Source organism: Periplaneta americana, chromosome 14 (assembly GCF_040183065.1).
Source record: "Periplaneta americana isolate PAMFEO1 chromosome 14, P.americana_PAMFEO1_priV1, whole genome shotgun sequence".
NCBI lineage: Eukaryota > Metazoa > Arthropoda > Insecta > Blattodea > Blattidae > Periplaneta > Periplaneta americana.
Window position 1 is genome coordinate 149,189,116 of NC_091130.1, and position 25,796 is coordinate 149,214,911.

A 25,796-nucleotide genomic window follows, 5' to 3' on the forward strand; every position below is an offset into this window, starting at 1 on the left:
ACGTTGAAGTACAAAGTTTCCTTATATCAACGTATTGTATTCATTTTGTGAGAAAAATATTATACAGTACAAATGAAAACATGGAGATGCCGGGGATCGAACCCGGGACCTTCCACATGCAAAGCAAACGCTCTACCACTGAGCTACATCCCCTGCCTTCCAGTCGTTGAACAATAACGTTGAAGTACAAAGTTCCCTTATATCAACGTATTGTATTTATTTTGTGAGAAAAATATTATAGAGTAAAATGAAAAACATGGAGATGCCGGGGATAGAACCCGGGACATTTCACATGCAAAGCGAACGCTCTACCACTGAGCTACATCCCCTGCCTTCCAGTCGTTGAACAATAACGTTGAAGTACAAAGTTCCCTTATATCAACGTATTGTATTCATTTTGTGAGAAAAATATTATACAGTACAAATGAAAACATGGAGATGCCGGGGACCGAACCCGGGACCTTTCACATGCAAAGCGAACGCTCTACCACTGAGCTACATCCCCTGCGTTCCAGTCGTTGAACAATAACGTTGAAGTACAAAGTTCCCTTATATCAACGTATTGTATTCATTTTGTGAGAAAAATATTATACAGTACAAATGAAAACATGGAGATGCCGGGGATCGAACCCGGGACCTTCAACATGCAAAGCGAACGCTCTACCGCTGAGCTACATCCCCTGCCTTCCAGTCGTTGAACAATAACGTTGAAGTACAAAGTTCCCTTATATCAACGTATTGTATTCATTTTGTGAGAAAAATATTATACAGTACAAATGAAAACATGGAGATGCCGGGGATCGAACCCGGGACCTTTCACATGCAAAGCGAACGCTCTACCACTGAGCTACATCCCATGCCTTCCAGTTTTTGAGCAATAACGTTGAAGTACAACGTTCCCTTATATCAACGTATTGTATTCATTTTGTGAGAAAAATATTATACAGTACAAATGAAAACATGGAGATGCCGGGGATCGAACCCGGGACCTTTCACATGCAAAGCGAACGCTCTACCACTGAGCTACATCCCCTGCCTTCCAGTCGTTGAACAATAACGTTGAAGTACAACGTTCCCTTATATCAACGTATTGTATTCATTTTGTGAGAAAAATATCATAGAGTACAAATGAAAACAATTACATTGGAGACGCCAGGGATCGAACCCGGGACTTTTCACATGCAAAGCAAGCGCTCTGCCACTGAGCTACATCCCCTGTGCATAGTTACGAATCAGAGATTGTTTAATATATATTGATAACTGAAGTGGAACGCAACTCTTTAAATAAAAATGAAACTGAATCAACAAAGCCTTCTTGACTAGTAATCGTCCAAAGAGTTCAATTAAGATTGTGTAGCTGGTACAACTGGTAACAAGAGAATAGCTCATCATAACACATTACTGCCACCTAGCGGAATATTTATAATAATGCTATTGTACAATAATACATTTGAAGACAGTTTAGTATTTTCGTAAATCAATTAATATTTAGAGTACTTTATTTCTTCTAATCTTTATATACTTTCTTCTAATCGTGTAATAGTCAATTAAATCTCACTTTAGTTTTGATTTTCTCTAGATAAATCAAAACCTCTAGGCTGATGAGATTACTGTTCAAAAAACGCAAGAGCAGAGAATGTGATTTGTGCTTAGTACTACAGTAACTAGCAGAATTTATCGTAATTATTTAGTACTTTACCGGCACCATGAGTTTACTGCGTTTGGTATATATTAGTGGAAGTGTATGATCGTAGGGATCACGTTACACTTCGTTTTATCCTTCGACGGTGTATATTTCCATTAATGCTGCGAGAAGGTTAGGTTAGATTAGATGAGGGGATAGCTAAGTGAGGTTAGGCTGAGAACTGTGACAAGGTTAGGTTAGGTTAAAAAAGAGGATAGATAAATGACGTGAGGCCGAGGATTGTGAAAAGGTTAGAGTAGGTTAGGTGAGAGGATAATTGACAGGAGGCAAGTACCGAATTTATATTTTAAAGGGGCTTATCTGATCATATTTCCATTAATGCTGCGAGTTAAAGGTTAGGTTAGATTAGATGAGGGGATAGCTAAGTGAGGTTAGGCTGAGAACTGTGACAAGGTTAGGTTAGGTTAAATAAGAGGATAGATAAGTGACGTGAGGCCGAGGAATGTGAAAAGGTTAGAGTAGGTTGGGTGAGAGGATAATTGACAGGAGGCAAGTACCGAATTTATATTTTAAAGGGGCTTATCTGATCATAGACATCGAATGATTATTTCCTCTCTGCTTTTAGAAATTTGTACTCTGGATACTTCGTAAATCATAATACAGTGCTTTCAGCTAAGTTTAAGTATTTGTACATATTCCCGAAGTGAAAACCAATTCTGAATAAAATATATAGAAAGAAAAAAAAACGCGCCATCAGCTAAAAAAAATATTTACCCAAGTAAGGCCCGAGGAGTACTTTTCTGAGTTTTTGTAACATGAGAGTGGGAAAAATGATGTGCAAGTTTGTTTGTGCGAGATCGTGCGTATTTGCTTGGTTTCCGCACAAAACCAATCCGCGGTAAGTCTAAAATACCACATTCAGTATTCCCAACCTAACACACATAACAATTTCCCTTTTCTTACCGCTTAAGTGACATATTGATTTTACTGCTTTAGGCTTTTAACATATTATTTTTAGAGACGTTCAATATAGTAATAATTATAAATTGGAAACTTACCACTGCAATTTCACCTAAATTGCACTGTTAATTATTGTTTTTAAATATTTGCAAAAATTAAGTAAAGTCTACTACTCCACCTACATTCATGATGCAAGTAACATTAAGGAAGCCGTGAAAAAATCAACAAATCAACTTGCCAATGTTGTTACTGCAATATGTTATATAAATAATATTGTTAAAATATTAAAATGAAAAATAAATCATTACATAACATTACCGTTTGTTTTAAGTTCGCATTTATAGACTGGGGAAAGAAAAAGACAGACGTATATCACGGCCTGCTGGAGTATAGTAAACACAGAAAACATTTTAAAGCAACATTGTTGAAGATAGATATTTTTGTTTTGCAAGTTTGCAATCATTGAACAGAAACCAAGATGGAGATTTCATTGCAACTAATTAGAAATTCCTCTTTCAGGTATGTAATAAACGATCTTCGCGCAAAATAATGTACGATGCACGAGCGGTATGTTTTCTTTCAATTATCGGAAATTAAAAAAGCTCAACTACGTTTCGCTTTTTCAAACTTTTCCTCGAACATGAAAACTTCAACATACCGCTCTTGTAACGCATATTACTATTACGACACAAGAGCAGCCTACACGTAGGTATTTCAACAAGCATTCTAGTGAATTTCCTACACTACCGATAACAACGGAGACACAAATCTTAGCGGCAACAGCACGAGTGCAATAATTACTGCAAAACTGAGAGCGAATCTGTAGTAATGAAAAATAGTCTTATCTTTACCGTTCTATGAAAAGATGAAGCTCCGTAATCCTCGGTAGTATAGTGGTCAGTATCCCCGCCTGTCACGCGGGAGACCGGGGTTCGATTCCCCGCCGCCGAGATAGTGTTTTTATTATTATTATTATTATTATTATTATTATTATTATTATTATTATTGGTGAATTTTTATTACTGTACTGCCAGTATAGGAAATTAAAAACACACACTGAAAATACCTTAGTTTTGTAGTGTGGAGTAGTAGAAACTCGATGTGATCACTGTGAGAGCTGTGGTCCCGCCCAACCCGCCCTAAATAGGTTCCTTACTTATATAGGAAAATCATCGTACTTGAGGGAAGAAGGCGGCCATATTCCGTCGTTGTGACGTTATTTGAGGTGGAGTGGGAGAATGATTGCAGTGTCGCCAACTGTGGTAATCATTCATATATCTTACACACCTAACAAAACCTAATCTAGCCTAACCTAACCTAATGTGCTACACACCTATTGTAACTTCCTAACGTTTAGCGCACCTGTTGTAACATTCCTCACAGTTTTATTTCGTTTGCCGATATTGGTATCCCTGCTACGCCTCTGCTGGAACTCAAGAGTCATCTAGTGGAAGTGAAGTGAAACTGCTATTCTGTTAATAACGTTTCCGAAGTTGTTTCTGTGTTATCTGCAAGAATTATTGTGTCATTGTAGTGATAATTGCATTTATATTGTACAATAAAAATTGAAATGTGTCTTGGCTGAGATAAAAGTGATCTAAATTGATTTCCAGCGCCACAATCCCAGTGATAAACGTGTGAATATTCGTTAGGAGTCCGTTGGAAGTGGCGGTAGAGTAATAAAAATTGACCTTATTATTATTATTATTATTATTATTATTATTATTATTATTATTATTAATGTCACACTTAATACGGAATTTTTCTTTCCACATTTTGATGGTTGCATCTACATCTCCATCTTTCGCTCGGGTCTCCATAGTGTCGCACATCTTCCTCCGTGATTTCTACGTGGCAAGGTGTTCTAAGTATTTGATCTTGATTGACGGAATTGCCTTTCTGATTGAAGCATGATCTCTGGTATCGATTGTTATAATAGAATATGAACTTCGAGATTCTATTCTGCATAATTTTCGATAACGAAACATCAGTGTTTTATGCTATCGCTTCGATGAGAAGAAAGAAAAGTTTTTACATATGAAAATACCATAAGCCTACTATGATATCTGCGACAATATAACAATGTGCATGTTCGTCGGAGGCGTTATCATCGAGTAAGATCATTTTGAAACTGCAGGCTTTCAAGAATATAAAGGTCAGTACGCTATACAGAAATGAACTCAGGGCTTTCGCGTGAATACTGACGGCTGGGATGCATTACAAGCCAAAAAGAAGTAATATGGGATGCAGTATCTAAACAGGAAACTGAAGCGTAGCTTCGGCGAGGAAGGCGGACTTTTGCACACGTGGCGGTTTGTATAGTACCAAGAAGTAGGCCTAGAGTTTGAATATGAAGAAACACTATTCCTTTCTTCCTGTGTATCATATTCTAAATAAGAACAAAGGTATATCCTCCTCGGCGACTAATCGATCAGACAGTGCGTCTGGCCGCGAGACCAGGTGGCCCGGGTTCGAATCCCGGTCGAGACAAGTTACCTGGTTGAGGTTTTTTCCGGGTGTTTCTCTCAACCCATTACGAGCAAATGCTGGGTAACTTTCGGTGCTGGACCCCGGACTCATTTCATCGGCATTATCACTTTCATTTCATTCAGACGCTAAATAACCTAGATGTTGATACAGCGTCGTAAAATAACCAAATAAAATAAATTTAAAAAATCGAGCGGACCACTGTATTATCGACATTATTGTTGACACAATACGGTAACAGTTCTCATAAGTAGCACATATGGAAAAGTAATTTAGGAATGTCACGTTTGGTACAGTGTAAATACTTGAAACAGGTTCACAATTTAATTTTTAATACTATAACAATATTTAAAAGTTTTACTGTATAATGTAGGAGACGCCTAATCATTCACTAAAATTGGTAAGCAAGAGAAAACATGTCGGTAAGAATTCGTACTACAGTCCTCTTAAAATTAGCCGGCAGGCTGTAGGTCAAAAAATCTTTCACCTGTTCTCCTGCACATAGCAAACAAGAACACTGATGGAATTGTATACAGTAAAGCTAAAGGTATTCTTTTTACATGAGTCAGGAAGAAACATGGAAGGCATGGAGACATGAAGGCACAGCTCCATTCTTCCATGACCTCGACACTGGAATGAGATGATGTGGTTGGCTTTTACCCAAGAAAAAGAGACGAATTAAGTTTCATAGGGACCTGATTGAAACCTGGAGTCGTGGAAGTTTCAGTTACAAGAAAAGTAGGCTACCACCAATAGCTGTAACTGATTCCTGGACTTTTCAGCTCGAAGACAGTTAAGGGTATATGTACGTAAACGACCACAATCATTATCAGAAAATGGAGGCTCTAAATTTCTGAAATTTTATAAGGAAATTAACTCACAATTGAACAAAAATTACAAGGTAACATAACAAGACTTATTAGAAATTAAATATCTGATAAAAGTATAAAAAAGGTTACTAATAATATTTTTAAGACTTCACTTTTTAGCTTAAATTAAATTTTCCACAATTTGAAAGTTTTAACACATATTATTTCATAACTCCACAACCATTAGAGATAGAATTCTGAAATTTTTGTACACTGATTTAACATGAATTTATGCAAAAGGTAGACTACAATAATGTCCATTTCTTTGAAAATAGAAAAATTAGGTCACAAAACATTATGAAATTTTAATTTATTTTATATAGGACAAATAAAAATTAATTTTATTAAAATAAATAATTATACATGTCTGAGAATAGTCAACTTTTCAGAAATAAGTGTTTATTACATGCAGGAAAAATATTAAAGATGTCAGAGAGATCATAACAATGTTATGGTTACCAAATGATGTAACTGCAGAATTCTTTTGTTTTCTTTTTTTTTTCATACTCTGATAAAACTGGTTTAAAAATATTATTAGTAAACTTTTTTTATACTTTTATCAGATATTTAAGTTCTAACAAGTCTTGTTCTGGTATCTTGTAATTTTTGTCCAATTGTGAGTTCATTTTCTTATAAAATTTTAGAAAATTAGAGCCTGCATTTTCTGATAATATTTGTGGACGTTCACATACATACACCCTTATGCCCACGTGCATCAACATCGGTTAGTGTAACCATCGGTTAAAATTGTGACCTAATCCCCGATTAAGCATTTTTACGGTGGATCGACCTTGGTTACGACTTAAATAGGAAGTTAACCACAGTAATCTCTAACCGGCCAAATATGAGCGGTTAAAGGAGATAACCAGCGATTAGTAGAGCAAGTAAAGCAAAATGGCGGCCATAACCACAGGTGATTATTTCGAAGACGATTATTATTGTGCAGTACTTGAATTACTTGGATAGAGCGTGAGCGTGAAGGTTCTTTAGTGGAAAGAGAGAATTCTTGCGAGCAATTAGGTGACAGAAAATTTCAGGAGGGATTTCGTTTATCAAAATCTACAAATGGACCAATTGAAATAACACAAGAACAATCATATTTCTCCTACGGATCGGCTGCTTATATTACGATTCTATGTAACTATTATTTTCTGTATTTTAAGAGGGAATACTCGAATACCAGTATCTCTTTCTCTATGTCACTGGCTGAACAAAGAGAGGTTATGGATGGATCTTAGGATAATGCACAATTCCCTGGTGTAGTCCAAGATCGTACACACATTCCTACCAATTTTCTGCATCCTTTTCCTTTATGGATATTCCATCTTTTTTATATAACAGGCCTACATTTAAATCTAGTAATTAAGTCTATCGATACTTCAACCTAACATTGGGATATAATCATTTTTGGATTCAATTTTCCATTTTGTACGATTTTAACCTAAAAGTACTGAAAAACAAAGAGATGGAACTCACAAATATAACAGCGCCCAAAGGCAAACAAATGCAACGCGAAAATGTAGGATACGTTCATTTCGATGTAGAACATAGTGAGCGCAGTCGTTTTTAGACGTTGACTATTATCTTTGCAGCGGTATGGATGCTTTCCTTTAGTCATTTTGTAGAAACAATGTACCATCATAGACTTTACTCTGGTTAAATGAGGTGTCAGCTAGCCAAGTTTTAGTAATCGGTGATTATGAATGGTGCACATAAATTACATTTTAACCACGGCTACTGTTTAACCATCGTTTCGTAATCTATGATTACTGCGTTTGTAATCAATGTTGATGCACTTCGCCATTAATCTACAAACTAAGTTAACCGAACTACAGTCGTTTAATACTTCTATAAAGCACCAAATCGATCCAGCGCGAGTCTTCTCAGAGAAAATCAGGTACCCTAGCCAAAAAGTACATACAAACAGTGATAGTTCAGATTAAGGCATATTTCACAAAAGGGCTCACGAAGATGTATTCCACTGTATAAAAGTTTCCGGTAGCGGGAATCGAACCCGAGCCTCCTGGGTTAAAGCCAGTCGTCCTAGCCACTAGACCATACCGGACTATATCTCGCTGCTTTAAAGAACAGCAGTTAAAGAAGTTGATAAAGAATTATATCCGTATATAAAATGTTCCGCTACCGGAAATCAAACCCGAGTCTCTTGGATGAATGACAGGTATAACAGCCATTAGAATAACTAGGCCATAATGGAACGTGAGTGTTGGCTTTCAAGAAGAGTGCAGAAAGGAGATAATGAAGAAATATTGATATGTATAAAATATTCCGATACCAGGAATCGATCCCGAGACTACTGTGTGAAATCCAGATATAATAATGAAAGGAATGCGCACAAGTGTGTGCAGTATGAGAGTTATAGTTTGTTCCTATTTCAATTATTGATTTCTCTGCCTTTTACACGTTAGAGTGTACATTGCTGACATAACAGCCTATTTCACCACATAGTTTGCACACGCTACTGTCTTCCTCCGACGAGTTTAGCGCTGGGACCTGAGGTATTCTTGCCATCGGTGCGGGGGGGTTGCAGGTAGATTCTTTTGTTGCTACAGCCAAGCCGAGCCGAGCGGAGTGGGAAGTATTAATCGTCCAAAAATATGCAGTCTTCAGTTTGTAGTAGTGTGTGAATATTTCATATACATATTGTTTACCTAGGCCTATGTGATTTTGTTATAAATATATTAAATATATTGTTGCAATTTTTGCTCAAACATCTCCCTGATGTTAGCTATGTTAATATTATATGAATTACTCATATTAAATATTTCACCGTTACAAGTCATTTTTAAGGAAACATGCTGTGGAAAATGGGTCAACGAGACGAGTAGATATTTTAGCGTACAATGCTGACACTAGACAGGGCATCATTGTGGACCGCACGATACGTTTTGAAGTAGAAAGTCATCAGTCAGCCGAGGTCCACCTTGAGAAGAAGTCGATCTATGAGCCTACAGTCAACTATTTCAAGCTGAAATATGCCTTAATTCACGTTGAGGTATTCGGCTTGCTCATAGGTGCTCGAGGGACTATACCAGCTTTTTTCGAAGAATTTCGACGGCAGTTTGCTCTGCCAACATCTCTGACGGATGACATTGTGATAATTGTGTTAAAAAATCCTGCCAAATCCTAATTAATCACATGGTGCCACATTAATAGCAATTGTAATTTTTTACGCCCTTTTCTTTGATTCCATTTTTTAAAACTTAATATCTATGTTTACATATGTATAATACTTTTTTTTTTAGGATATACTGTGTCCGTAAGGGCTATCCTCAATGGGAGACAGTTTAATATTATTATTATTATTATTATTATTATTATTATTATTATTATTATTATTATTATTATTATTAAATTGATTACTTTACAAATTTAATTCAATTCTACTAATCACTCAATTTTATAGTATGATTCTTCTTTTCATTTATATTACTGTAGTTTTATTATGATTTTTATGTTTATTTATTTTACTGTATTTGTATTTCTGATGGTGTGATGGCCTTAACTTCACCAGAATAAATAGATAATAGACTAAATAAATAAATAAATAAATAAATAAAATGTTCTACAATACTTTCCTTCTCTGAACACGTAAGTACGAATTGTTGTATCTCTATCTCGCCAAAAATACGTTAGAAAACTAATAGGCATACTGCTCTTGTAAATTGGGCGAATGTTTTCAGTATGATTGTACTTCCTTCCAGACTGCCACTGTCACTGTCCCCTCCCACTCCAGTACCGCGCTAGACTAGTCGAAACCGCATTCCTCTCAGCCCTAAACTCCTCAGAGGATGACAGTACTCGTAGTCTCTGGTAGATGCCAGCAAGTAGTCCATTCTGAGGTCCTCTACCAAGAAGGTTTCCCTCGCAAGGACATAATATGAGTCTTGACGTCGCATATATTATTTTGATGTTCCCAGAGCTCTTTTGAGAAAGGCAACTTTAACACTTTCCAGCAGCTCTAGATCATTCTTCCATAGGCGTTGCCATATTATTTGAAAACTATGTTAATACTGGGACTATATTTGCCCTGAATAATTCTAGCGTTGTTTCCAGACACAGTACTTTCAGGAGCTTTCTGTCGCTTGTTGCGCTGTGGGCTGCTACTGTCCTTTCCTTTATTCTCGGTAAAACAGGTAAAAATTAAATATTTCTAGGTCAGAAAGCCAGAGATCCTAGCCACTATAGGATTAGACCATACCGTGTCGTGAGCATTCCCTATAAATAACAGTACACAAGGAAGATGTAGAAGTATTGCTATGTGCAAAACATTCCGGTACCGGGAATCGAACCCGAGCCTCCTGGGTGAGAGCCAGGTATCCTAGCCACTAGACCATACCGGAGCGGGACTGTTGTCTTTAAAGAAGAGTACACAAGGAAAATGCTTAAGTATTGCTGTGTATAAAACATTCCGGTAGCGGGAATAGAACCCGAGCCTCCTGGGTGAAAGCCAGGTATCCTAGCCACTAGACCATACCGGAGCGTGGCTGTGGTCTTTAAAGAAGAGTACACAAAGAAGAAGTTGAAGTATTGCTGTGTGTAAAACATTCCGGTACCGGGAATAGAACCCGAGCCTCCTGGGTGAGAGCCAGATATCCTAGCCACTAGACCATACCGGAGCGTGGCTGTTGTCTTTAAAGAAGAGTACACAAGGAAAATGTTGAAGTATTGCTGTGTATAAAACATTCCGGTACCAGGAATCGAACCCGAGCCTCCTGGGCGAGAGCCAGGTATCCTAGCCACTGGATCATACCGGAGCGTGACTGTTGTCTTTAAAGAAGAGTACACAAGGTAAATGTTGAAGTATTGCTGCGTATAAAACATTCCGGTACCGGGAATCGAACCCGAGCCTCCTGGGTGAAAGCCAGGTATCCTAGCCACTAGACCATACCGGAGCGTGACTGTTATCTTTAAAGAAGCGTACACAAGGAAAATGTTGAAGTATTGCTGTGTATAAAACATTCCGGTACCGGGAATCGAACCCGAGCCTCCTGGGTGAAAGCCAGGTATCCTAGCCACTAGACCATACCGGAGCGTGGCTGTTATCTTTAAAGAAGCGTACACAAGGAAAATGTTGAAGTATTGCTGTGTATAAAACATTCCGGTACCGGGAATCGAACCCGAGCCTCCTGGGTGAAAGCCAGGTATCCTAGCCACTAGACCATACCGGAGCGTGGCTGTTATCTTTAAAGAAGCGTACACAAGGAAAATGTTGAAGTATTGCTGTGTATAAAACATTCCGGTACCGGGAATCGAACCCGAGCCTCCTGGGTGAAAGCCAGGTATCCTAGCCACTAGACCATACCGGAGCGTGACTGTTATCTTTAAAGAAGCGTACACAAGGAAAATGTTGAAGTATTGCTGTGTATAAAACATTCCGGTACCGGGAATCGAACCCGAGCCTCCTGGGTGAAAGCCAGGTATCCTAGCCACTAGACCATACCGGAGCGTGGCTGTTATCTTTAAAGAAGCGTACACAAGGAAAATGTTGAAGTATTGCTGTGTATAAAACATTCCGGTACCGGGAATCGAACCCGAGCCTCCTGGGTGAAAGCCAGGTATCCTAGCCACTAGACCATACCGGAGCGTGGCTGTTATCTTTAAAGAAGCGTACACAAGGAAAATGTTGAAGTATTGCTGTGTATAAAACATTCCGGTACCGGGAATCGAACCCGAGCCTCCTGGGTGAAAGCCAGGTATCCTAGCCACTAGACCATACCGGAGCGTGACTGTTATCTTTAAAGAAGCGTACACAAGGAAAATGTTGAAGTATTGCTGTGTATAAAACATTCCGGTACCGGGAATCGAACCCGAGCCTCCTGGGTGAAAGCCAGGTATCCTAGCCACTAGACCATACCGGAGCGTGGCTGTTATCTTTAAAGAAGCGTACACAAGGAAAATGTTGAAGTATTGCTGCGTATTTAAACATTCCTGTACCGGGAATCGAACCCGAGCGAAAGCCAGGTATCCTAGCCACTAGACCATACCGGAGCCTGTCTGGTGTCTTTAAAGAAGAGTACACAAGGATAAAGTTGAAGTATTGCTGTGTATAAAACATTCCGGTACCGGGAATCGAACCCGAGCCTCCTGGGTGAGAGCCAGGTATCCTAGCCACTAGACCATACCGGAGCCTGTCTGTTGTCTTTAAAGAAGAGTACACAAGGATGAAGTTGAAGTATTGCTGTGTATAAAACATTCCGGTACCGGGAATCGAACCCGAGCCTCCTGGGTGAAAGCCAGGTATCCTAGCCACTAGACCATACCGCAGCGCGGCTGTTATCTTTAAAGAAGCGTACACAAGAAAAATGTTGAAGTATTGCTGCGTATAAAACATTCCGGTACCGGGAATCGAACCCGAGCCTCCTGGTTGAAAGCTAGGTATCCTAGCCACTAGACCATACCGGAACGTGGCTGTTGTCTTTAAAGAAGAGTACACAAGGATGAAGTTGAAGTATTGCTGTGTATAAAACATTCCGGTACCGGGAATCGAACCCGAGCCTCCTGGGTGAAAGCCAGGTATCCTAGCCACTAGACCATACCGGAGCCTGTCTGTTGTCTTTAAAGAAGAGTACACAAGGATGAAGTTGAAGTATTGCTGTGTATAAAACATTCCGGTACCGGGAATCGAACCCGAGCCTCCTGGGTGAGAGCCAGGTATCCTAGCCACTAGACCATACCGGAGCCTGTTTGTTGTCTTTAAAGAAGAGTACACAAGGATGAAGTTGACGTATTGCTGTGTCTAAAAATCCGAAACTTAGTCGGAACTTGTAAAGTTCTATCGCGTACGCTGCAAGTACGTGTATCGTATCAATAATACAGTGCAATATTTTATACGTCACTACCTTACCGGGAGGGGGTGGGAGAAATAATCTGTGCTCAGAAAGCTTTAGCAAACAATGTTTTCCTATGCGAAAAAGCGATTTAGCTAGGTCTCGATTTTGGGAAAACTCATTTTAAGGAATTAAATTCGGGATGAGTAAAAAAACACTGTTATTTTGATGATTGTTTTTTTCTTAAGGTTAACCGGTTAATTACCGATAATTTTTGCTTACTGGTTTAACCTGATAATCGATTATTTTCAACAATAACCGAACGACCAGTTATTTTTTTAATATGTACGTCTACTAAATCAAATAGGAAGTATTTTAAGTGTATTCTTGTAACCAGTACTATAAGCCTTACACGTGGATTATGTATATATATATATATATATATATATATATATATATTGTACAGTACATAAACATGAGCTGCTGCCAGAAAGTCAAAAGGAGGTTAGCAACGGCGAAAAAAGCTTTTAACAGAAAAAGGAGCATCTTCTGCGTATCTCTGGAAAAAGAACTAAGGAAGGGACTAGTGAAGTGCTTCGTATGGAGTCTGGCATTGTGTGGGGCAGAAAAACATGAACATTACGACAAAGTGAAGAGAAGCGACTAGAAGCATTTGAAATGTGGATATGGAGAAGAATGGAATGTGTGAATTGGACAGACAGAATAAGAAATGAAGCTGTGTTGGAAAGAGTGGGTGAAGAAAGAATGATGCTGAAACTGATCAGAAAGAGGAAAAGGAATTGGTTGGGTTACTGGCTGAGAAGAAACTGCCTACTTAAGGATGCACTAAACGGGAGAAGAGTTCGGAGCAGAAGAAGATATCAGATGATAGACGACATTAAAATATATGGATCATATGAACAAAGACGAAGGCAGAAAATAAGAAAGATTGGAGAAAGCTGGGTTTGCATATATATATATATATATATATATATATATATATATATAAGATTTAAAGCTAGTAAAACAAAATGAGATGTTATTGCGTATAGGCATAAATGAAATCAGTTAGGCCTAACAATTTACAATTAATTGTGAACCAACCAGAAAATATTTAAAATACATCATTAGATGTTAATAATTATCAAAGAGGTTTTTTTTTTTGGATTAACTTCTTTCAGGTTTTTTATTTTGGTTATTTAACGACGCTGTATCAATTACGAGGTTGTTTAGCATCGATGGGATTGGTGACAGCGAATGATGCCGAGAATTCGCCATAGATTACCTGTCATTCGCCTTACGGTTGGAATCGAACCCGCTCCCGAGCGCAACTCCGGATCGGCAGGGAAGCGTCTTTAGCCGACTGAGCTACGTCGGTGGTCTTTTGGAGGTTAAATTAATTCTAAAATAACTGGGTATTTTTCGAATAACCTCCCAATCCCAGATTAAATAACCAGATTTACAGGGTTACATGGTTAGACTTTATTCCTCTATTTTGCAATTCATGTACGGTGGTTTCCACTGAGTCTGGTGATTTTTAGGTGTTGTTCAGAAGGAAAATATGTACTGCCGTCCGTAGTCGGAGGAATTTTCAGAAGTTTTTAAAGGTTAATGTAGAGTTATTTTTATTTTGTATCTCCATTTCGTACATCAACACTGGACAGAATGGCAGTAAATAAATACAGCATTATAGTCGCGACGCTGTTATTCCCGGCGTGACTCCTCCTCTTTGCTTACGTCTTAGGAAGTGAAGGCTCTATAATGTCTAGGTAGGTAGTATCGTTCGCCATTTTTGTTCTTTCGTTGCCGAGCTACCAGACGAGGAATCTATTTGCCACACCGTTAAACATTATCATGTCATAGCTCCTATGATAATAAATCAAACGCACTGTAATTCAGCAAATAATTGAGCGGCAAATAACGTCCTCGTGTGCTTTCTGCGAATGCCAACGAAAGAGCCAAAATGGCGGGAGATTATATTAAGTATTTATCGAGCCTTAGGAAATGCATAACGTCATCATCAGCGAATCACAAGACGCACACGTTTAAATGTAGCCGACGTGCAACGTGATTAGCTGCCGGAAATAAGAGCGACGGGACTATAACTACAATTTCACAACAATACCTCCGTTTTGCGTTTTGTGCTTCTCTTCGATTAATAGTAAGAAAGAAAAATTAAATTGAAGTTTGTTTTTTATTGATAGTGGGTGACCCATGAACAGTTGCAGTTTGCAGTAACATTGTAGTTACCTGTCTTTAAAGATTATTAGTCCCTGTGAAAGTGTCTGTATTGTGATTACGGTATTATTAATTAAAAAAAAAAGAAAGGATCGTTCTTTCAGAAATTTATGAAAAGGTGTTTGCAAAATATTACCTTAAAACACTCCGACAACATGGTGACTTCTAGAGTCATTAACAGTCGAACTAAATTAACATTTGTTAGTGAGAGTGACAATCAAACAACAGCACAGTGCGATTATGTGGTTTATTCATTACTTGTGTATTTATATTTGATTTAATTTATCTTTTTGAGGGCGATATTCTAAAAATCGCAGCACTAAACAAAACTTTTGTACAAGAGGTGAGTGTTGAATTTAAAACACTGTGCATGAAGATGATGTTGAAGAAATATTATGGTGCATAAAATTTTCCGGTACCGGGAATCGAACCCGAGCCTCCTGGGTGAAAGCCAGGTATCCTAGCCACTAGACCATACCGGAGCACGAACGTTTGTATTGAAGTACTGTAAAGGTATTGTGAAGTGCTGAGACATTCAAGTATAAGTTAGCAAGTGCAACAGGTTTCCGGTAAACCTTGTGTTCTAGTTCTGTCAGGTGGAAGATGAGGCATGAGGTTTTCTGTTTCGTCTTAGTCTTGATAATATTGACTCAGTATTACAATCTTTGGAAATAACCAGTCCAACAGATGGTCGGCCTTCCAGGTATTCAATCTTAATGCTGGAATGCTGGATGTCGGGCGGTCCATGCCACGACCCAGCCCCGTCAATCTCTCCAGAGGAAGAGGAAAGGAAGAAGTTTTGCTGTGACTGCGTGACTAGATTCATTCTGACAGTTGAGAATCCTAATAAGATCATTCTAATCTAAATGTTGGATGCCAGGAGAGCCATGTACTGTGTAAATTTCCCCGGTGACGAAGGGAGGATAAATATTTGAGTGCCTGCCGATCCGGAGTTGCGTTCGGGCGCGGGTTCGATTCCCACTTGGGCTGATTACCTGGTTGGGTTTTTTCCGAGGTTTTCCCCAACCATAAGGCAAATGTCAGATAATCTATGCCGAATCCTCGGCCTCATCTCGCCAAAATACCATCTCGCTATCACCAATACCATCGACGCTAAATAACCTCGTAGTTGATACAGCGTCGTTAAATAACCAAGTAAAATATATATATATATATATATATATATATATATATATATATATATATATATATTTGAGTCCTAGTTATGTGAGATTAGGGATGCTGCTTTTTGTAATTGGCCTTCTGCATTAATAATAATCACTTGATTTAGAGAAAATAATAGAAATTATAGTTAAAGAATTTATCTTTCATGATATTTTATAGCAGTGGTTCCCAAAGTATGGATCGCGACCTCCAGGTGGGGGGGGGGTCGTGTAAGGAGCTGAGGGGAATCGCGAGATAATTTACAAAATAATACAAAAAGTTTTATTAACACACATATATTTGTATTTAGAAATATAAACATATACAACGTTTAACATAAGAATAAAAAATATTTCAGTAGTTGCAAATTTAAAAAAATTATGTAATAAATATGTCTGTTTTTCAAAAAGTAGCTCTCATATATGGACTCCATATTCCATATGTACAATGATAACTTACCATTTTCAAATTCAAGCAAATTTCTCACTTTTGTTTTGATGATGATCGTACTTACTTACTTACTGGCTTTTAAGTAACCCGGATTTCATTGCCGCCCTCACATAAGCCCGCCATTGGTCCCTATCCTGAGCAAGATTAATCCAGTCTCTATCATTATATCCCACCTCCCTCAAATCCATTTTAATATTATCTTCCCATCTACGTCTCGGCCTTCCTAAAGGTCTTTTTCCCTCCGGCCTCCCAACTAACACTCTATATGCATTTCTGGATTCGCCCATACGTGCTACATGCCCTGCCCATGATGATGATCGTAGAAAAGAAATTTATTTTATATAAATACGAGGTTGCAGATATCAGAAAAAATTTAAGAACTACGTAATTTTACAAGTTCGAGGTATTCTTGCATTCTTTTGCTCCACAACACTGGTCCACGCTCTTCGAAAAAAGTCAAGTTTAAACTTTCCAACAGTAGGCACATATTTCCTTCATATTTACTGGCATTTTTGTGCCGGTTGAATGAAAATGTCTAAAAACGGATTCACTATCCATCGGTCACTGTCGTAATTGTTTTGAGCTTTTTCGGAAAATACTTAAAAAATCTGTTATTTAAAATTGTGGAAACTTAATTTTGCTTGTCGGTAAAAACAAATTCAGTATTTGTCTACCATACATAGATAAGTTGCCACAAGTTCTTTAATACACTAGAATGAATCAAATTTATTTTTGTCAAGTCATATTGACCAGAAATCAAGTTTCTTTATCAATCAGCTGATTTTATCCTTGGATGTTATTATATTAACATCTTGGCCTACTTCTATTTTTGTCGCTCTTTGGGTGATATCCAGTGGTTGTTGTTATTTTCGATTTTACGAGGGTTTGTATTTTTCGAATGGGGTTAAGTACCGATACGATAGTGGGGGAGGGGTCATAAAAGGAAGTTTCACCCAAAAGTGGGTCGCGCCTTCAAGGGCGCGCACAGAGGGTAGCAATGATAGCAATTGCTACCAATGAGATTTTTATTTTTACGCGTTTTTTTATATTTTTTCTACATATTCGATGCATGTTTTTTCAACCCTTGGTAAACAATTCAACAAAAGCGAGTGCTTTAAATTATGAATGCGTGCGCAGGGTTATTCAGATTTCAGAACTGGCTATTTTCCATGTTCAATTTTCTCTCTCCTCGTCCATCCATTTCGTCTAATTTTCTAACCATTTTGCTACCACTGAGATTGGATCCTGCGGACGCCCTTGCGCGCTTTCAAAAAGTTTGTGAACCGCTGTTTTATAGCATCAAACTTCCAATAGAAACAATCTGAATGAAAGTTCATGTCCGTCTTCAACATTATAATGTTAATGTCATGACAACTGTAATGAGAAATGAATATTAACGGAGCAGTACTTGATGCAAGGAACACTCGCAAAAAATGTTACTATTTATGAAGTTTCATACTGGCAATTCAATAAACAACCCCTTACAAGAGAAACGTGTTCTACAAATGTACATAGGCTACAGTATGTAGTCGAAGACTTTTGAGTGAGGCAGGTTTTGTCCTAGTTCTCTTTTATAATTGAGGGGTTGGGTGCAGGAAGGGCATTTTAGAGGATGTGCCATTTTTGAGTAACACGCTTTATTGTGTTCCCTGATCTGTTATGCATATGATCACCAAGTTGTAGTTCAATACTGTGCTTATAGAGGTCAGGAGTAACCAAAATGTAAAGGCGTCCATAGGTAACATCATTATGGTTTGAATTTTCAACATCAATTTTCTCAAAACTTGCATTTGAGAGAAGTGCCTTTCTTGCACCCAACCCCTCATTTTCACCATAGTGCAAGTGGGGTTCGTGGTGGAGCTGGTTTTCTCTTCTGCTGTTTCCCATGTCGTTTCTCCGTCCTCACTCCTCATCCAATGCAGTGCCTAGATTTATCATACCATATACTGTATTGTATGACATACTCTATAAGAGTGAAAGATTTGGAAGAAATGTACGGAGAAGAAATAGACAAACATGCAAGTCCCAAACAAGAATTTCTCAGTAGACCTATAATTGAAACAAACTATGTACGAAAACTGATAGCAAGTGACCTCGTTACTATCAGTATACAGAGGGAACCGCAAGTAAAGGTAACGGTATCCCATGACGACACTTGGGGGGCATGGAGGTAGAGCCCCATGCTTTCCATGACCTCGGCACTAGAATGAGGTGGTGTAGTCGGCACCACGCTCTGACCGCCTTTTACCCCGGGAAAGACCCGGTACTCAATTTTATAGGAGGCTAGTGAACCTCGGGGCCGTTCTGAAAGTTTGGCAACGAGAAAAAAATCCTGTCACCACCTGGGATCGAGCTCGTTTTTGCTTTGTTTTCGAGATAAAATTTGTTTTATACGAAACATTTCGTAGCGTGTTTTAGGAAAGCCATTGATTGAATTCCCAATATGCTCAGTCAATTTAAGGGGTTAGGTACAGCTTACAGCAGTAAGATATTTGGAAATATTCAACATTTTTTTTCCTCCATTACTGCAACTTGTACAATAATGAAAATTGGTATGTATAAAACACTGTCCTTCCGCTGTATGATAAAACTATTTTTATGATTAAAAAAATTAATTTTATATAGGCCTATATACATTTTTTTTTTTTTTCAAAATTCAAAATGGTGATAGTTCACTGTGCAGTAATGAAGCGTTTCCCACTAAGAAAAGAATAAAATTTTTCATTCACAGAATAGATAAAAAAATAGGAGAGGACTTGTATGAGCGGAACTTTCTCCGAAAAAAAGGTGGGATATAACTTTATATGGTTAACGCTTAGAAAAATGAGAAAACTTAACATTTCGACCGGATTCATCCCGTGTTGGGGTATTTCAGCTTGTATGTGTCGAATGTTCTGGAAGTGCTACGATTATGATACATGAGTTTATGAAATGTGATTCTAACTGCAGTTACAGTATATGAAAATAATGAATCAAAATCCAAACCTCACAGGAGAGACAGTCAGTATTTTAATTTTTTTATGCCCAATTGTACGAAAGTCACTATATGTATGTTATTTCTAACTGAATACAAGTAAATAACTCGAGATTAGTTTCTACATATCCATGTTGAATCTTTCGTATACTACTTTTAACACTTGAATAATAAATGACACAACTCTTCATCACACGAACGCACCCACACAACAGGCAGCGAAGTTGAGATAGCGCCGATATCTAGTAGGCTTTGAGGATGGTGTCGAATAGCACCGAAACAGCTGTAAGCCGCACATGCTTACATAATTAACACGAGGAAGATCGCCATTTAATCTTATACATATGTTATATAAAATTAACTTAAAAACATGTAAACTGGGTTTAGTACCAACTGATATTTGCAATAAAATATGTAGCAACATCTCGAAACACGAACGAAATTCTTGTGTAAAGTCAATAGGTTTTCAACTGTTTCGCCAATGAGAGAGAAAACATAATCATCTCTGCCTCCTATGCTATATACACATCTTAATATGTGTGAGGACAAAAAAAAAGTGTGATTAAACAATAGTCTAATTAATTAATGGAGTAAATTAAACAGGAATAAACAATTGAATCCTCTAGATTCAAAACCCCCTAAAGACCATTTTGTTCATAATTTATTTATACCCGCATATTGCTCGTTAAGAATGAATTCTAATGATTTATGTAGTTTGAATTAGAAAAGCCACTAAATTTAAAGAAAAAGGTTTGTTAAAAGTCACTGTTAGGTTGAAAATTCTCTCTATTTGGAACCAATTACTGTCAAAATTCTTCAATTTGTGAAAATGGATGTAGGGGATTTTGAATCTATAGGATTCAATTTAGTTTTTACTTATAGGGGAGAGTCGGGTAGTATCGGACATCGGGTAATATCGGACAGTGAGTTTCTTTCATCTACCACACCTCCTCATACTCATCCTCTTTCACAATAGCCCTGCCAAGACTCTGGAATTCGTTACCTGCTAGCATCAGGGACTGTCGAAATAAAATTCAATTCAAACGCAAACTTACTAGGCACTTGGTCAGTAATTGAGACTCGTTCAGACATGGTTTCTTGTAAATAGTTCTCTTAATCTATCACAAAATATTTCAATATCCGGTAATTTCATCACTATAGAATTTTGTTATTGTAGGTTTAATTTGTAATTTAGTAAATACAAAAATATTCTTTGTTCTTAACTTCTATGATAAAATGTCTAGTTTTCATTAATCAGGTATTCTTGTCGTACTTTAATTTTTAATGTAATGGTAATTGTAAATTTAATATTAATTGTAATCTTATTGTTCATGTTATAGTTGTAATCCCCTGGTAGAGGGGCAGAGAAGGCCTGGCGGCCTTATCTCTACCAGGTTAAATAAATAAATACTAAATAAATACTAATACTAAATGATAGTACCTGATTGACATGGTTACGTTTCTGTGATGTCGCATAGAGAAACGTAACCATGTCATTCAGATACTACCATATGGTGGTAGATGAAAGAAACGCTCTGTCCGATCCTACCCGATGTCCGATACTACCCGACTCTCCCCTAATTGTAAAAGGCACACGGTGAAATAATGCAAACACACACTCACACATAAAATTACGCTGTGAAATAAAATCAATATAAAATAGAAGTAGACAAATTAAAAAAAATTACAAAAAATAATAAAATAAAAATTCCAAATTAAAATCTACCCGAGTTGCGCTAAAAAAAACGGGGTTTTCACAATCCTATCCTGCCAGGATTTGAACTTGGAATATGCTCATATTGAAGTCAGACCTGTTACTCGTTGCGCCAATTCACGTTTCTTTTGTTTTGCTTGACTGTGTGAACACTTAACCGAGTAAAAATATAAACCTGAAATGTTTTTGCTTGATCTAAAAAACACATTATGTATTATGTCACAGAGCCCTCAGTTTAGTCTTTACACAGTAACTTTGTATATTTTCTCTTCGAGTAGGAAAAGCATCGACCCTGCCAGGACTCGAACTGGAACTCTCTGACCCGAAGTCAGACGCGTTTTCCATTACGCCACAGGGCCACAGAAGAGAAACTTTCTTAATTTTTGAATTTCTATAACCTACTTTATTTTCTTTCTGTTCGAAAAGAGTCGATCCCGCCGGGATTCAATCCTGCAACCTTAATTCAGGATGATGAAATAAACATGAATCATTTTATAAGATAGCTACAATTATTGAAAGTACAACGTTGGCAAACAAAGAAACAAATGTTAGGGAGGTGATAAAAACAAACATGCTAGGGAGATGATAAAAATTGTAGGATAAGCAGCCATGATTGCTTGAAACACGTCGTTCTGTACTGTTCTGTTGATCAAAAGTAGTAAAAGTGTAATAGTCAATGTAAAATATGGCCTAACTGCTAAATCCTTATATGAGGAATACAAATTTCATAAATTTTATCCGGTAAACACTTAAAAACACCAGATTTAGCGGAAAATAGTACATTATGCAACGAGCCTATAATGGTAGTAATTAAGAAGCGAGTATGTTTGTTTATGAAACGAGCGCAAGCGAGTTTCATAATTTTCATACGAGCGTCTTAATTACCATTATAGGCAAATTTCAAACGACGTTTTATGCTCGACCATATTTCTAACTTGAAATTATTCTTAAGTATTCATGTTATGGTTATGTAAGTGAGGAGCGGAACTGACCTAAATTGTGAGATGTGTGCAGACGCGAAAGTATTGATTTTTTCCGAGGAACGAATGTCATTGACCTTGATATAATCTAGAGAATAACATGAACATTAGTTTTGATATAACCTGGAAATTGATTTAGAATTGAAAAACGAGATGACAAATTGAATTTATTTGAATATTATTTACAATTAACGCTAATTATTATAGTAACAGAACATGACCTTCTGCGACAGTATTGGATTTCCAGCCTCCGTGACTTTTCGCTAGTTGTCTTTCGATTGCATATCCGAGAATAATCGATACTTGCGCTTTTATAATGGTACAATGGTGATTTCTCATTGGCTGAACAACTGAACCATAATGAATAGGTGTACTTTAATGAGGTGCATTAAAGGGCTACTACCAGGTGTATAATTACTACATTTCGCCATGGTCAAGCATAAACACTATTATGTTATGTTGTTACAATAAGCATTTGCAATATTCATGGTTTGATTCACCACGATCACACAATGGAACTCTATACTCACTGTATTCTTACCCAGTTTCCCGTTGTCATCTTATTTACACCGCTATTCCGTGAATTTATTTACGGTCTCTAACAATATTGGATGAAGATATGATGGAATGATGGCAACAAGGAATAGTTTCTCGAGAAAATATACACCAATAATTTAATTCTACAATTAATTGCTCTAATAATTAATAATTACCTTCTCCGACCAGCGTCGTCGCTGTGATTAATTCATAGCTTATCGATTTATGGTGTAATTCTTTCGCTAGTTATTGTAATCTTGCTACTATAGTTATTTTAATTGAATGTGTTCATTATGTAAATTTGTACAGCAAGATTCCTCAATTGCTGGTGTAATTGAGAAAGAACCGGATGAAGAAAAAGTGGTAACTACCCGGTTCTGCTCGAGTGCATCCTCATTTACTTGTTAAAAAGATCCGAAAAACTGATTGGACAATATAATGTGAGATGATGCCTCTTGTAAAATTATACTTACACATGGATGGAGTGTGGCTAATACCTAGCCTGCTTAATAACAGGCAGTTGTTGGCTCGGAAAGCAATTGTATTGCTTGTAGTGCAATAATAATTATTGCTTAAAACACGATTTAAATTAGCTATTAAAGAGCAATATTTATTTTCGATTACATAGTCAATTTCTTATTTTTCCCCTTACTCTTTACCAGGATATTTAATGCCTTTCTTATTACGATAATACGATTATCTACACCGGAAATAAGTACGAATATGATTAAAAGCCTATCAGAATACATTATAATATACTGTATCTAATAGGTTTGTTTCTGCAGCAGTTTCCAACTGTTTAAAACCGTCATGAGCATGCGCACTTCAATTTTACACAGTAAATTCGATGTACGCATGGCCATGAAGATTGCAAACTGCTGCAGAAACAAACCTGTTAGACTTACGGCACGTCAAAATTGAATTTGGCAATAAAGATGGTGAAAAAGCGTATTTTGTGGAAATTTGGAAGTCTATTTTTGCAGAATCACAATATTTTCTCTTGACGATTCGTACGAGAAAGTGAAATTATAGGAAGTAGTAATCATAATCAACTGTAATACAGTATATACACAGTAGTCTAACAGTGGTTCCCAACCTGTGGTTCGCGAGTGATAGGGTCTGCAGAACCAAAAAGTGTTTCCAAACGGTATTTTAATTAAGCTTAACTTCATCATGTTCTCTGATTTTTCTTATCTTATGAAATATTTTATCTCATACAATTATTAAAATACACAGTTTAACAGTAACAGAATTCCTTGGCTTGCATTTTTTTGCCTACGTATCTGATGTTTTTAGCTTTTTAAATCCCATTATTTCCAACGAATTTAAACTCTTCTTTCTATTATATACAGTATAGGCTAAGTAAGATATATGATCTCGCCTCGCATCTCACAAGTCGCATACGTCGGTTCAGGTAAAGCTGCCTGTGAATCAGACTTAAATAATTCCAAGAGAAAAATTGTTCCGGGGCCGGGTATCACTAATATTTTTTGTTGGGCATACAAAAGGATAACATATAACCAAAATAAATAACAATTAAACAATGTCTGCCAATATTACTACTAATACAACTACTGCTGTTGCTATTCCTATTACTACAGTACCACTGCTACTACTATCGGTAATAATAATAATAATAATAATAATAATAATAATAATAATAATCAGCTTACATTTTATCTCTTAATGATGACATAATCTAGGGTCCTTGGCCTATTTCCTCAATTTCAATTCTTTACGTTTTGTCACTTTCAGACTTAACTTTTCGTCAGCTTTTTTCACTTTTTCCTAAAACTCGTTTGAAATGAATTTTTTTCGTTGAACACTTTTGTATGGTTATTAATGAAAACTTATTATTTTAAATCCCAACGATAATAATAGAATTTCTTCTACGCTGTCATCTTTCATATTCAGGAAAATAACATAGTCTCCTTTCACAATAGTCATAAATGAAGCCATACTTCTTTCCTGAACTTCACTTTGAAGCTGATCAAAAGTATGAATAATATCCCTCTCACACCATTCCCTGAAAAATTCTTCCTCTTTTTCCATCTGTTTCTCTCTCCGTTGACCCGGTTTCTTTCTGGGAGTTAGAAGAAGACTGGCAGTATGGTAGAAAGATTGGTTAGGAAATATGGTTAGTTAGGGATCATTGGTAAGATTCATTTCCCGGAGAACACAAAAAGCATCACCATTTATGATAGGAAAAATATCTTCTCTAATAACTAATTTAGGTTCAGAATGTTTTATGTGTAACATTGTAGTTTCCTTAATCTGGAAATTGTCACGATGTATGCACTTTAACCAATTGTCTCGTAAAATTTTATTTTTCGAGAACTTAAATACTGAAATATCTGACACAGATCCATAATAATTAGCAGGGAAAGGATTTATATGTAAATACATATTTACTTATAAAGCTAATATAATTTATATTTTGCATTATCTTTATGTTTCACAATGTGTAGGGTTGAAAAATCCTACTTTTATTTTCCATATTTTTCCATATTTTAGAGTTTAGTACATATTTTCGTTAATTTCCATATATTTTCCATATTTCATATAAAACAGTCCATATTATATTAGGTTTAACAATAAAACAAAACAAAATTCCATTAACTTTTAAAAATACATTTCAACAATAGAGATTTAAACACATGTTCAGTAATCCCTTTAACATCAGAGTTATTTGAAAATTAGCAGTCCTATCAACAATGGGAAAGTAAGTTACAAAACTGTATTAATTTAATTTAAAATTTTTAACAGACTTCAGTTGTGCAGCTCAACAGTTAAATGCCAGTCAGAGTACACATAGGTTCAGTTTTGTAAATCATACTATAAAGACGGTAAATATGCCAAAAGTACGTCATTCAGTCAATTTAAAATCAAAACTAACAAGTTACATTTCAGAATTTAAAGAAGATGGTTTATCAACTGACAATAAAATATTATTTTGTAATTTGTGTCAGTGTGCAGTATCATCTACACAA

The 25,796-nt window shown here is 36.8% G+C and overlaps 23 non-coding genes across 23 annotated transcripts; all 23 read right to left on the reverse strand.

Annotated features, from left to right (window-relative positions):
* Positions 1–81: 81 nt before the first annotated feature.
* TRNAA-UGC (transfer RNA alanine (anticodon UGC)) lies at positions 82–153 on the reverse strand. Its single transcript has one exon. It is a non-coding gene; the product is annotated as a tRNA-Ala (tRNA).
* Positions 154–257: 104 nt separating this feature from the next.
* On the reverse strand, positions 258–329 carry TRNAA-UGC (transfer RNA alanine (anticodon UGC)). The gene has a single exon. It is a non-coding gene; the product is annotated as a tRNA-Ala (tRNA).
* A 104-nt stretch (positions 330–433) lies between these two features.
* Positions 434–505, reverse strand: TRNAA-UGC (transfer RNA alanine (anticodon UGC)). The gene has a single exon. It is a non-coding gene; the product is annotated as a tRNA-Ala (tRNA).
* Positions 506–609: 104 nt separating this feature from the next.
* Positions 610–681, reverse strand: TRNAA-UGC (transfer RNA alanine (anticodon UGC)). The gene has a single exon. It is a non-coding gene; the product is annotated as a tRNA-Ala (tRNA).
* A 280-nt stretch (positions 682–961) lies between these two features.
* On the reverse strand, positions 962–1,033 carry TRNAA-UGC (transfer RNA alanine (anticodon UGC)). The gene has a single exon. It is a non-coding gene; the product is annotated as a tRNA-Ala (tRNA).
* A 9,217-nt stretch (positions 1,034–10,250) lies between these two features.
* On the reverse strand, positions 10,251–10,322 carry TRNAE-CUC (transfer RNA glutamic acid (anticodon CUC)). The gene has a single exon. It is a non-coding gene; the product is annotated as a tRNA-Glu (tRNA).
* A 66-nt stretch (positions 10,323–10,388) lies between these two features.
* Positions 10,389–10,460, reverse strand: TRNAE-UUC (transfer RNA glutamic acid (anticodon UUC)). The gene has a single exon. It is a non-coding gene; the product is annotated as a tRNA-Glu (tRNA).
* A 66-nt stretch (positions 10,461–10,526) lies between these two features.
* TRNAE-CUC (transfer RNA glutamic acid (anticodon CUC)) lies at positions 10,527–10,598 on the reverse strand. The gene has a single exon. It is a non-coding gene; the product is annotated as a tRNA-Glu (tRNA).
* A 66-nt stretch (positions 10,599–10,664) lies between these two features.
* Positions 10,665–10,736, reverse strand: TRNAE-CUC (transfer RNA glutamic acid (anticodon CUC)). The gene has a single exon. It is a non-coding gene; the product is annotated as a tRNA-Glu (tRNA).
* A 66-nt stretch (positions 10,737–10,802) lies between these two features.
* On the reverse strand, positions 10,803–10,874 carry TRNAE-UUC (transfer RNA glutamic acid (anticodon UUC)). Its single transcript has one exon. It is a non-coding gene; the product is annotated as a tRNA-Glu (tRNA).
* A 66-nt stretch (positions 10,875–10,940) lies between these two features.
* TRNAE-UUC (transfer RNA glutamic acid (anticodon UUC)) lies at positions 10,941–11,012 on the reverse strand. The gene has a single exon. It is a non-coding gene; the product is annotated as a tRNA-Glu (tRNA).
* A 66-nt stretch (positions 11,013–11,078) lies between these two features.
* TRNAE-UUC (transfer RNA glutamic acid (anticodon UUC)) lies at positions 11,079–11,150 on the reverse strand. Its single transcript has one exon. It is a non-coding gene; the product is annotated as a tRNA-Glu (tRNA).
* A 66-nt stretch (positions 11,151–11,216) lies between these two features.
* On the reverse strand, positions 11,217–11,288 carry TRNAE-UUC (transfer RNA glutamic acid (anticodon UUC)). The gene has a single exon. It is a non-coding gene; the product is annotated as a tRNA-Glu (tRNA).
* Positions 11,289–11,354: 66 nt separating this feature from the next.
* TRNAE-UUC (transfer RNA glutamic acid (anticodon UUC)) lies at positions 11,355–11,426 on the reverse strand. Its single transcript has one exon. It is a non-coding gene; the product is annotated as a tRNA-Glu (tRNA).
* A 66-nt stretch (positions 11,427–11,492) lies between these two features.
* Positions 11,493–11,564, reverse strand: TRNAE-UUC (transfer RNA glutamic acid (anticodon UUC)). Its single transcript has one exon. It is a non-coding gene; the product is annotated as a tRNA-Glu (tRNA).
* Positions 11,565–11,630: 66 nt separating this feature from the next.
* Positions 11,631–11,702, reverse strand: TRNAE-UUC (transfer RNA glutamic acid (anticodon UUC)). The gene has a single exon. It is a non-coding gene; the product is annotated as a tRNA-Glu (tRNA).
* Positions 11,703–11,768: 66 nt separating this feature from the next.
* On the reverse strand, positions 11,769–11,840 carry TRNAE-UUC (transfer RNA glutamic acid (anticodon UUC)). The gene has a single exon. It is a non-coding gene; the product is annotated as a tRNA-Glu (tRNA).
* Positions 11,841–12,036: 196 nt separating this feature from the next.
* TRNAE-CUC (transfer RNA glutamic acid (anticodon CUC)) lies at positions 12,037–12,108 on the reverse strand. The gene has a single exon. It is a non-coding gene; the product is annotated as a tRNA-Glu (tRNA).
* Positions 12,109–12,174: 66 nt separating this feature from the next.
* On the reverse strand, positions 12,175–12,246 carry TRNAE-UUC (transfer RNA glutamic acid (anticodon UUC)). Its single transcript has one exon. It is a non-coding gene; the product is annotated as a tRNA-Glu (tRNA).
* A 66-nt stretch (positions 12,247–12,312) lies between these two features.
* TRNAE-UUC (transfer RNA glutamic acid (anticodon UUC)) lies at positions 12,313–12,384 on the reverse strand. Its single transcript has one exon. It is a non-coding gene; the product is annotated as a tRNA-Glu (tRNA).
* Positions 12,385–12,450: 66 nt separating this feature from the next.
* On the reverse strand, positions 12,451–12,522 carry TRNAE-UUC (transfer RNA glutamic acid (anticodon UUC)). Its single transcript has one exon. It is a non-coding gene; the product is annotated as a tRNA-Glu (tRNA).
* A 66-nt stretch (positions 12,523–12,588) lies between these two features.
* TRNAE-CUC (transfer RNA glutamic acid (anticodon CUC)) lies at positions 12,589–12,660 on the reverse strand. Its single transcript has one exon. It is a non-coding gene; the product is annotated as a tRNA-Glu (tRNA).
* Positions 12,661–15,397: 2,737 nt separating this feature from the next.
* Positions 15,398–15,469, reverse strand: TRNAE-UUC (transfer RNA glutamic acid (anticodon UUC)). The gene has a single exon. It is a non-coding gene; the product is annotated as a tRNA-Glu (tRNA).
* Positions 15,470–25,796: the final 10,327 nt, after the last annotated feature.